The sequence below is a fragment of the Diadema antillarum genome, unplaced genomic scaffold, assembly GCF_040938485.1.
Source record: "Diadema antillarum isolate AM-2024a unplaced genomic scaffold, OU_Dant_1.0 scf00000202, whole genome shotgun sequence".
NCBI classification, from domain to species: Eukaryota; Metazoa; Echinodermata; class Echinoidea; order Diadematoida; family Diadematidae; genus Diadema; species Diadema antillarum.
Genome location: NW_027271091.1, coordinates 1083494 through 1094819, shown reverse-complemented (window position 1 = coordinate 1094819; position 11326 = coordinate 1083494).

Below are 11326 nucleotides of genomic sequence, written 5' to 3'. Positions count from 1 at the left end.
TTTTCGGATCAACGAGCCTTCGGAATAATGATTTTTTTTTTATATATAGATTAACGAAACTTCGGAATGACGAATTGTAACAGTATAATCACACTGTTGTATTTCATGTACACACTAGAAAGCTGACAATACTCCACTGCAATATCTCCTTACATACCTCTTGTCTCACCCGTCGAAGTTCTTTAACCATGTTCATCTTCCCCGCGGGCATTGCTGGTATAAATCTTTTTGAGCGGTTGGCTTTGTTGAGGAACTGCGACCCAGTTATCCATTGATTTATGCCAATCACCATTCCTTGTTGTGCAGGGGTAAAGGTGTCTTGCCCCCAGGCGCCGAAAGATTTTCACCTACCTATACGCGGTAGATCTTCATGGAGCCAAAAACAGCTCCTCCCTTAAGTTGATTTGATTCACTGTTTGGTTGTTAAAATTGACAAACATTTCAAGTCAGTTGCTCACTGAACATATCTAACTCGACTTAGGCCTATTAGTCTCCTGTTGTCTTTCGGTGGTGGGGGTAGTAAGATTTAAACTATTACATTTGATGTTCCATCCAGAAAACTTGACATATCTAGCAAGAGGTCATGCAAATTAATGCCTGCCATTCTTACCTGACCGCTTGCGGTAAATCATTATTTAATACTCTAACATCTCAGTCTTTTTCATTCAACGTTGAATCATTATGACTGGATAAAAGCAAAATTGATCATGTTAATTTTTTTCATCATGGCACCATGAAGGATGACCATCATTTCGGTAACGAAAACCTAACCAACGACTCGGTATGTCATTTCGGTTCTGTATCATTTGTTTTGGAGTATAAGTATTATAATCATGTAATCCCTAAGGAAAAAATATTGACGTCAACCTGGTTGGGATGTAGACCTAATCTTCAAGCTCCCAACACGGATAGGTTGAAATTCCGAGCCCAGTGCAATGATTATTATACAGATATGCCCTACAGAAGTACGATAGCAGCTATTGTGTATTCTCTCTTGCCGCATCGCATGTCCCATTTTGATTTTGATATTCAGCACGAATACCGTCTGCCACTGCGTTTTAACAGTTCGTTTTGAACGTGTTTACTGCGTGTATCTAAAGCGTTGTCATCGTATCACCTTTAACTTCCATTCATTGTCTGTAATTGTTTGCCAAAAGAATTGAGCGGCTGCATTTTCTCATTACTGCATCTTTGTCAGTCTTCCTGTCGCTGCTTTTGTTTTTGAGCATGCGCTAAACCGGCGGGTAAGAATTGGTACACTACTGCTGTGCGTTATAAACAACCCCCGCTCCGTCGGTGGCTATCTTCAGTGCGTCGCCAAGCTGCACTTGGAGAACTTGTCGCGCTGTTTCCCTCTCTTCCATTAGTACATGTACTTTTAATATCGCAGTGGGGGCGTTTGTTTTATATTGGCTCACGACTACGGATAGTGCGTAGTTGTGATAGGTCTTTAAAGGCGTAAATCGTCCGGTAAAACAACTTTTGTTCCTGCGAAAATTGCTCCGGTCTTATTTTCTCCAAGGATGTAGGGTTAGGGTAAGGGTTGTGATAGGGTTTAAGGTCTAGTTTGACGTGAGAATTAGGATTAGGATTAGGGTTAGGGTTAGGTTTGAGGGTAGAATTTATGTTTGGCTTAGCATGCAGATTTTTCATGGGACCAATTGCCGCAGGAGCAAATGTCATGGAATCAAATTGTCCATACGCTCTCAGTATGGCTATCTACGTATCATGGAGGGACTGAAACACATATTGCAACTTGCAGATCTGATTAACAAGGTAGTTTCAATCTGAAATGACTTTACTATGTTGCTGGATATCAAGTAGTTTACTCTGATGCTACACTGCAAAAACAGCGGTGTTAGATTTAACACCACTGGTGTTGAATCTAACACCGGCCGAACTTCAATAAAGGACCACACCATCTGGTGTTGAAGTAACACCGTCTCTGGTGTTAAAATATCCAACACCCATGGGTGTTAAAGGGTGTAAAAATATACCAACACCAGCCTCGGTGTTTTTTCAACACTTAAGAGAGTGTTAAGAAGTTGACACCATAATGGTGTTCATTTGACATCCCAACACCGGTTATGGTGTAAGTTCAACACCCGTGGTGTTAAAATATACCAACACCAGCTTTGGTGTTGCTTAGATTATTGATAAGTTGACACCACTTTGGTGTTCTTTTGACACCCTTTAACACCAATGACGGTGTAACTTCAACACTATTTGTTGTTAGAATATATACCCCAACACCTGTCATGGTGTTATTCTAACACTTCAAAGTGTTATAAGTTTGCATTATTTGGTGTTTATTTGACACCACAGAAGTGTTGATTCAACGCTTCAGAGTGAGAAATAAATTCCAAGTGATGCCAACTTATTAACAATTTGAAGTGTCGATACCTCGACATCATTTCACACTCTCCACATTCAATCGCACAAAATAACACAGTAATGTAAGTAGGTGAAAGACAGTCACGTGCTACTAGGTTGATCAAAATATTTAATAAATTCTGTCTGTCTCAACAAAACACAATAATTCTATTACATGTAATGAAAGCCTCATCTCTACAATATAAGTATCAAAATGGAATACCTTTGACCCTTTCAGTTGGTTCTTTGATTATCTATGCAAATGAGATACATTATGGCTATTGTAGGCTAAAACATCAAATTTAAATACTCACTCTGAATACCTTTGGCCTTCTTGGCACTATCAAGTTGAATTTTCAAATGAAATTGATTCTAGTATTATATCTTCTTGGCTCTATCATTCAAATGTTCAAATTGAATTACCTACTCAGCTGTATAATTCAAATATTCAACATAGATCATCCAGTCTGGTTGCAAAATGTTAACATAAAAAAAAATAATACTCTTTCTTTTGATCAATGCTATTGCAAGTGACGATACAAGCATGTGAAATTCGGATCATTTAAATATTCAAATGACACACATAAGGCCTTCTTGGGCCAATATTTTCAACTCGAACTGGATGTAATTGATACCCCCACCTAAAACTTAGAGAGTTAGCTCAATTCACGATATTCTTGTATGCCTTTTGTTGAAAAAAAAGTACAATGTAACAAAAGTTCTTACCATAGCAAGATTACTCAACAGTGAGATCATTGTGCGACTCATTTTAAGATTACACTGGTTACATGAGCGAAACCTCAAGTCAAATGCTAGAAAACTGAGGGAGCTTACCCGATTCACAGTATTTTTTGTTTGATTTTCATTTTAAAAGGTGGTTGCCATTACATTAGCACTCTGTGCAATATTTCAGGCCAGATGCTCAGAAACTGAGGGAGATTGCATAATCAACTGTTGTGTAAGTTTTTAATTTGAAAATGTCACTGCCATGATAACACTTTCTTTGACCGATACAAAAGATGACATTTGCACATTAGCGCACTACAGTGGTCACGTGCCAAATTTCAAGTCAAATGCCTAAAACATGAGGGAGTTATGAGTCAATCACAATACAGTGTATCTTCGATTGCTTTGTATTAAAAAAATAATAAGTTAGCATGGCAACGCATTGTTTAACATTGACGAGAAAAGTGTTTTGCACATCTAGAATTTATCTTGTCACAATATATAGGTGTCATATCTCAAGGTTATTGCTAAAAATTGAGAGAGTAAGCTCAATCCACTTGTAGTTTATACGATTCTCATTACAAAATACCATTAACTTGACAACATACTATTTGACAATGATGAAAAATAAAATTTGCACAGGTACATAATACAGTGGTCACATGTGCCAAATTTAAAGTCAAATGCTCAAAATCTGAGGAAGTTAGCTGAATCCACATCGTACTTGTGGATGATTTGTATGAAGATGCTGTTGCCATGGAAACAGATTTATGACCCCCACAAAAAGTGTCTTGCACGATAACTGTATCATCATAGTGACCATATGTATCAAATTCAAATTTAAATGCTAAAAAAAAAGAAACTAAGAGAGCAGCGTGATCCACACAATTTTGTATGATTTGTTTAAAAACTGCAATTGCCATGGCAACAGATTTCTGGACAATCAAATTTCAACAGAATTGATTTAAAACTGAGTAGCTTGATCCACATTCTGTATTTGTAATCTTTATGAAAATTTTATGTTACCATGGTAATGCATTACTCCATACTGACGCATGTAAACTAGGACATGTAAAAATTACAAGGTCGTTGTTCAATGTCCCCTGGACTAAAGGTAATCACCTCCTCATCAAAAACTGTCATCGACTAATGAAGAGTACTGCTTCATCAACTGTATATCATCAGTCTCTATCTCGGTTCCTCCATAGAACTGGACTTGGAGTATCTTCACAGTTTCATTGTCACAATGATAATTCTTCAAGTGTCTTCTAAAACCATTGAACGAATCAAATTATGTCCATACACAGGCCCCCTGGGCGCAATTTATTGTTTGTCCATCACTCAGTCCATGTTCGTATGGCAAACAGTGAAAAAAAAGCAGTTTCAGTGGGAACTCCTAAAGAATGCATCACTTCATTATCTATTTGAAAGTTTAGATCTCGGTTCACGAACTCTGGGTAATTCCAAATGTCCAAAGGTTGATGAGAGGTTTTGCATACCGTAGACAAAACACATATTTAATGTGCTTTGAACAATGTGTCGAAGGCACTCTGAATGATATCACCAGGGCAGGGTAGTACCAAGTGGTCAACAATGAAGTAATACATGGTACACATGTATGTTATCCTTCTGACGTCCTCTGTCAAGCAAGCTGCATCTTCTGATCTTCAAGCAAGCAAGCTGCATCAAGAGCTGCATCTTCTTCTGCTCTCCCTCTTCAAGTGGTGATTAAAACTAGCATCAGGCTGAAAATGTAAGGAAACAATGAAAAACAAACAGACATTGTATGAATCTATTACAAATAAAAACTAGACAAATTTGACTGTGACCTTTATTTCGATTCCATAATGCAATTTGATAGACTCAGTCATACATAGGCTTAACACATTTTATTCACATTTATGATTATTTTAACAGATTTCAAGCTATCACACACACGGAGGGATGGACTACTCAAAACCATAACAATTCAGGCACCATTTCTTGGCAGAGGATAATAAATGGATCTTATTCCATTTTACTTAACGATCACTATAATTTCACAATTAAAACTCACTTATACCTATTTTTTCTTAAAGAAGCTTTGAAATCTATCACTCTTCTCTTATTCGTGACTGATCAAAAAGCAACTTCAAAATTTTAGCCTACATATGGGGAAGACAATCTTTAAAGTTCAAGGATCGACTTTGAAGCATTCACGAGTAAAGTTCTCGTCGACATCAGGACATAACCCTGACAAAGGCAAGTGCGCAAAAATATTCACAACATCCAAAAAAAAAGTTAACCTGTGAAACATTGAAAAGCAAGTGATCTTAATAAATTACATAGTCCAACAACACAAACAAAACCCAGAAAATTTCCCTTGACCTCAAATTTCTTTTCTAATACAAAAACAGATCATAGAAAGTAGAAAATGCACAATCAATTAAACTCGTACAAAATCAATTTCATTTTCAGAATACAAAAGTACTGTGAGTTCTAATTGCCTGTCCAAAATGACTCATAAAGGCTTGTTCAGATATGATGAGACAAACTCCGGCAACATTTTAGTGCACAAATCAATGCGATATGAGATGGTAAAAAACAAACAAATAAACAGATCAAAATGCAACAAAACAAAACAAAAACACTGAGGCAAGAGGAATATATTTTGCCACACAGTGGCAAGAAGTTATGGTGCAATCAAACTCAAAAGTAAGTGAAGACACAATGTCATGAGTTTATCTTTATCTATTTTTTTTTTTTTTTGAGTCATGTGCATTCATTAACATAATGAAAGTGGCGTGGTTCGGCGCACCATATCTGAACACTAAAAATGTCAGGGGGTTTGTCGCATCATATTTGAACAAACCTTATAGTCATGTAGACTTACCTTTTGAAATCGGACAAGGTAGTCTATAGCCAAAGCCACAGAAATCTTGCACAATCCTTGCGCCCTGGTTCACAGGTGGAAGCAGATAGAGTACAAGAAGGATTTGCAGTTACTTACATTCTATGCTGTGTTGTAAGAAATGCATGTTATATACAATATATTCTACGACTCATTAACAAAGTATCCAGGTATCAACAGAAATCATCAGTGAATTGCACTGCATAATCAGGGAGCATTAAGTAAAACATATGATCCTTCATGTAGGATGAACCCATGGGTTGTTGTGTGGCTTCTATAAAAAAAGAAGAAAAAAAAACTCTTCTTTATTTCATCAGCATCTCCAAAATAACAAAATTACATTACATATTGATTTGTGACTGTGAATTTTTATATTACAATTGAAATTGGTGAAATCCATTCATCTGCCTTTGAAAAATCAAAGTCACAAGATATTTCCTGCATTTTTTTTTTCATAATGAAGGGCTCCTGACCCTTGATTATTGACCTCATGACCCTCATCGACTCCAGGGAAACGTTTGATAAAATGTATTGTCAGATGCAAAGATTTCAGCTACTTATAAAAGTTGTCACCAATGACAAGTTTTGTGGAACGCCCCCTGGATTTACATAGCCTTACCAAGTTTCATTCACAGATGATTGTTTTCAACTTGCGGCATGATACACAAGAAACGATATTGGATGGATAGACATCTAGAACATAAGAAAGGGGCTTTCAAAACCTATAGTATTGTGTATACCTTGACTGCTACCAGGTCTGGTGGTACACTATTTGATGATTGCTCCAAGTCTCATGAATCCACATCAGTTTTCCGCATGTGTTCTCCCAGCAAACTCAACAGCTTGACTGTGGTTTCTGAAGGCTTTCCTCTTGCTAGCTTGACAAGACCTTCCACCAAAAACTGGCCACTGCTCAAAAAAGCTTGGCATCGTTGCCTGGGAGGAGTGAGAAGTACTGTTCAACCTGCAAGTGTAAGGACCATGAACATACATAATTATCAAGTGGCTACAAGTCCGCAAACTGTCAAACTGGTGCGCAAGGTGTGATGCACTGGCTTAGGATTCAAAGTACTGAACATCCACATAACTGCACTAGTGTATTTACTGTATACAAGTGCATGAAACAGATTTATCTTGTGTGCATGAAAGATTTGATCAGAATTGCAGAAAACAAAGGGTTTTGTTCAGGTGGCTTCAGATTAATTCAGTCGGTGATTCTATTATATATACCTACTTGAGATATGCTCATAATTTCAAGTTCGTTTTAATTAGCCATGGGGGGGGGGGGATTAATATCCTGCTTCCAGGTATTCATCATCTTTATGCAGCGTACATTTATGCAAATATTATTTGAGGAGAAATGGAAAAATCAAATGCCATTTTGCAATTGATCTACTCTCATTTTCAAGGTTTTTTAGATAGATAATAAAAGGTCTTTTTGCAATTCTGTCATTTTCAAGATTCTCAAGTGCACTATTGCCAATATCATTAAGTGTGGCAATAACATAAGTATGGGGAAGAGGCATATTCCAGAAGGGATTTTTTTTTTTCAAGAGATTATTTCAACAAATACTACCATCAAAGTAGACGTACATGTATATTCCCTCACCTGAATCATGAAAAAAGTGATGATACATGTATTCCATTTTGACTCATTTGTGAAATTTAGGATCAGTTCTCAGACAGAGAACAACTGCCAGTTATTAATAGGGGCTGTGATTCTGTTTCTCGCTACCCTTGAACTCGCACCTTACAATTAGATCTAAAGTTAGTGCACTGTCTTAACATGGACACGGTGGAAATACCGGTTTTACATGCCTGTGACGTCATCAACTTTATAAGAGCATATTCTTATATAATGTAAATTTGTAAGCGGTTAGCAAACTCATAAACAGTAGTACTCATATTAGAAACTAGTTAGTAGATTCTAACGTAAGATCCACGCGCAAACACTAGCGTCCTATATAGTAGGCCTTTCAGTCACGTGACACTTTTTTTCAACCGCTCCGCTGCCCCACACTGAGTCTATGGGGCGTGAAGGTCACTCCATAGGGTTTGCGTGTGCAGCGCTGCCGAGAAGAGTTTTGGGTCGACGGCACCGTCTTTTCAGAAACTCTCCGAAATTGCTCGGAATACCTCGCTAACTTCCGAGGGTCGTAGCATCAATGTGATTGGTCGATGAATTTCCGAAAGTATCCGAACAGACAGAGTAAACATTGACAATTCCGATGATATGTGAAATGGATCACCTATCGTGAAGCTTCATGACGTCTGAGCTAAAAGAAAAGTTTGCTCGAAGATTTCATTATCCAGATGCGCCAAGATCCGTCCATTTCACACGTAAGTAGATAATATCATGTTTCAAGATACTTTATGTGAAGTTTCATGGTGAAAAACGATTTCATTTTGATGCTAGAGTGATTTTTAGGCAGCACTGTCCGTTCAATTTCCAAGCGAGTTTTTACTGCAATCACGCAGCTGTCGACAGCTGAGAGCATGTCGAGCAGTGATTTGTTTACGTGAACGATCCATTACGGACAGGTATCGTAGTGTTGCGATGTTTGTGTGTGTGGTCTTTTTATAGCTTTGTAAAAGACGATGCTGGCCTGCTGATCATTTTTATTAATAGTGAAGAGTAATCTTAATGCCAATCGATTAAATATCCGGTCATCATTGTGGCAAAGTTTGCATTTTCAGTTACCTCATTCTGTTGATTTACCTGCATGGCGAATGGATCGTTCCGTTTGGTATGTGTTGTAAACAAGTACGGTAAACAACAAATGCGATGTGTGATAACCCTTGCTGTTGGTACGAAGGAATCGACGATGTTTTAATCAAAATCCCTTGTGGCACGACCCCCCAAGAGTGACTTAATTTGTTTCCATATTTAGTTTATACTATCCTTCACGAAAATTTCGGATTTGAATGTCAGATTTATGATCAGGTTTTTGTTACCGACCGTATGTTTTGATCAATGTAGTGGTCACGATCGTGCACACTGACTTGCCAATACTACAGTACACGTTATGTATGTGAGCTACTGTACTGTGTACACCTGACCTGCAGAGCAGAGCAGGCTTTGTTCCACTTCGTACTTCGATCGAAATTCGATCGGATTATTTTGACAGCAACTTTCAAAATCCCTAGTTGTTATGAAGTGTCTCTCTCAAATATTCCCTCTGGACGACCTAAAAACTATGAACATTTGACAGATTGAGTTACAGTACTAGTATACAAGTCAGATTGGAGGCCGGAGTAACACCGATGATTTTTTTTTTTAGCGTCTGGTCGGGCTAGAGTTACTTACAGACAGTAGCAACTTGAAAAGACTTCTTTGCAACTTGCAAGAATTTTTGGAAAATTTCTTCAGTTTCTACAATTCAAACTTCAGTACAATAGTTTACTTGTAACCTGGTATTCCAAGTATAGTTATATTTTGTGAAATTACAGGAGTAAAATTACTGTGAAGTATTTTACGTAATTACAGAATTCATTCTCTGATTCTTCGTACTGAACACCACTGAGCTGGGAGGAAGGGGAAATTACCATAATTTTTTAAGTGTATGACAAATATCAGCACTTAGTGCTGCTCGTGCTAATAAAGAGGGCACTAGGCCTAGCTATGTCACTAACGTCAACCTACGTAAATATAAAAAGCAGAAATTACACCATTTACATTTAATTTTCTGTGACTGATAAATTGATATTTAGTGTTTTGTTTCAACTCAAGTTTTGAGCAGAAACATTCATGAGTCTTGGCTCGATATTTAGACAGTGTGCTTGAAGAAGAACCAAGATTGATCAGACTAGTGATGATGATTATATGAGACACTAAGCACTTGACTGTCAATTCTTTAGTATTTCCTACAGAGTAGCCTGAAGCCTTCAATCTTCGTATTCTTAGAGTAATTCATGTCAGTTTGATTATGACTTTATTTTCAGGTGACTGGGCGGGTATGTGTGCCTTCTTATTGTCATGGATGTTGAAAGTGACTGCAGTGGTGTAGCCAGCAAACAAAATCCAAGTTCAGGTTAGAAAAATTTAAGTTCATTCCTTGTGTTATATATATCCATCTTTAACCCCCAAAATTGTGACTCATTTATTTTATTTTATTTTTATTATTATTTTTAGATTTCTGGTTTTTCATGTGAACATGTACGTACATGCATGCACACACAATCTGAGGCCAGTGAGGGCGAGACAAATAAGCAAGGTCTTATCCTAAAATTGTGACACTTCAAACTTGAACTTTACAGACTGCAATTCTATATATGTTGTTGTTGTTTTTTTTTGTTTAAGAAATTTGTTAAAATTTTGCCTCAAGATTTTCACAGGCTTTATAAATTCATAATCTGGATAACGTTTTGCAAAACAGATTGTTAATCTGTGATTACTGTACATGTAGCCAGGACTCTGAACTATTTTTTTAATCTAATAAAATCAATGTAAAGTAATCAAATATTTATCATACTTCTTTATAACAGAACATGACTCTGTGTTTCCCTCTGGCCAAGCTGGAAGTGGATCCTCTCAACGACATGTAACAGGCCCAACAAACCTTTCTGCCGTCCAGCCAAGTCAGCTGCTAGAAGAATCCTCTGCAGGCTCATCGCTGCCCCACTCACATTCAGCTCCCTGATAGAGGCCGATCATTGGTGTTTGATGTCATATATAACATATAAGTCACACATGTTCTTCACACTTAATGTGTGCTTCCACATGTGTTATGTAAGTGGAACTGTTATAATGTTTGGATAGTGCTGATTATCCATGTGTTCCCAGTACTGCATCAGTATGCATTTTTCAAACCCAAAATTTAAAACCTGACTGAGACTTGATATAGGTTTTTGCTCTGTATTTCTTTGAAGGCAACTCCAGTAGAGTGAACATAAAGTGAATTTGAAATCACATGGCAGAATACATCTATACATTTCTCAACGATTTATTGAACTTGCGTTTTGTAGTGCTTTGTTTCTATACCTGCGAACTGCAAAAGATGTATGTGTGCCATGAATTGTGTGATTGTGTGTGTGTGTGTGTGTGTGTATAGTATTGATATTCATATTTGTCAAAAAATGAAAAATATGAATTTGATACTATTGCAGAGTTGTGGCAGAAAGTGATATGAAGATGAAAGGCAACTTTCACCCAGATATTGTGAACATTTATGGCCAGAAATATATGGACCAATATGAATATTAATATTCATATCTTCATCTGAATATCAGTATTCATATTTGTATGAATAATATTAATGTGGCCTTCTGACAGGATTCTGGCAAAACATGTCATTTAGCAAATCTGCATTTTTTTCCTGGTATTGTTAACTATTACCA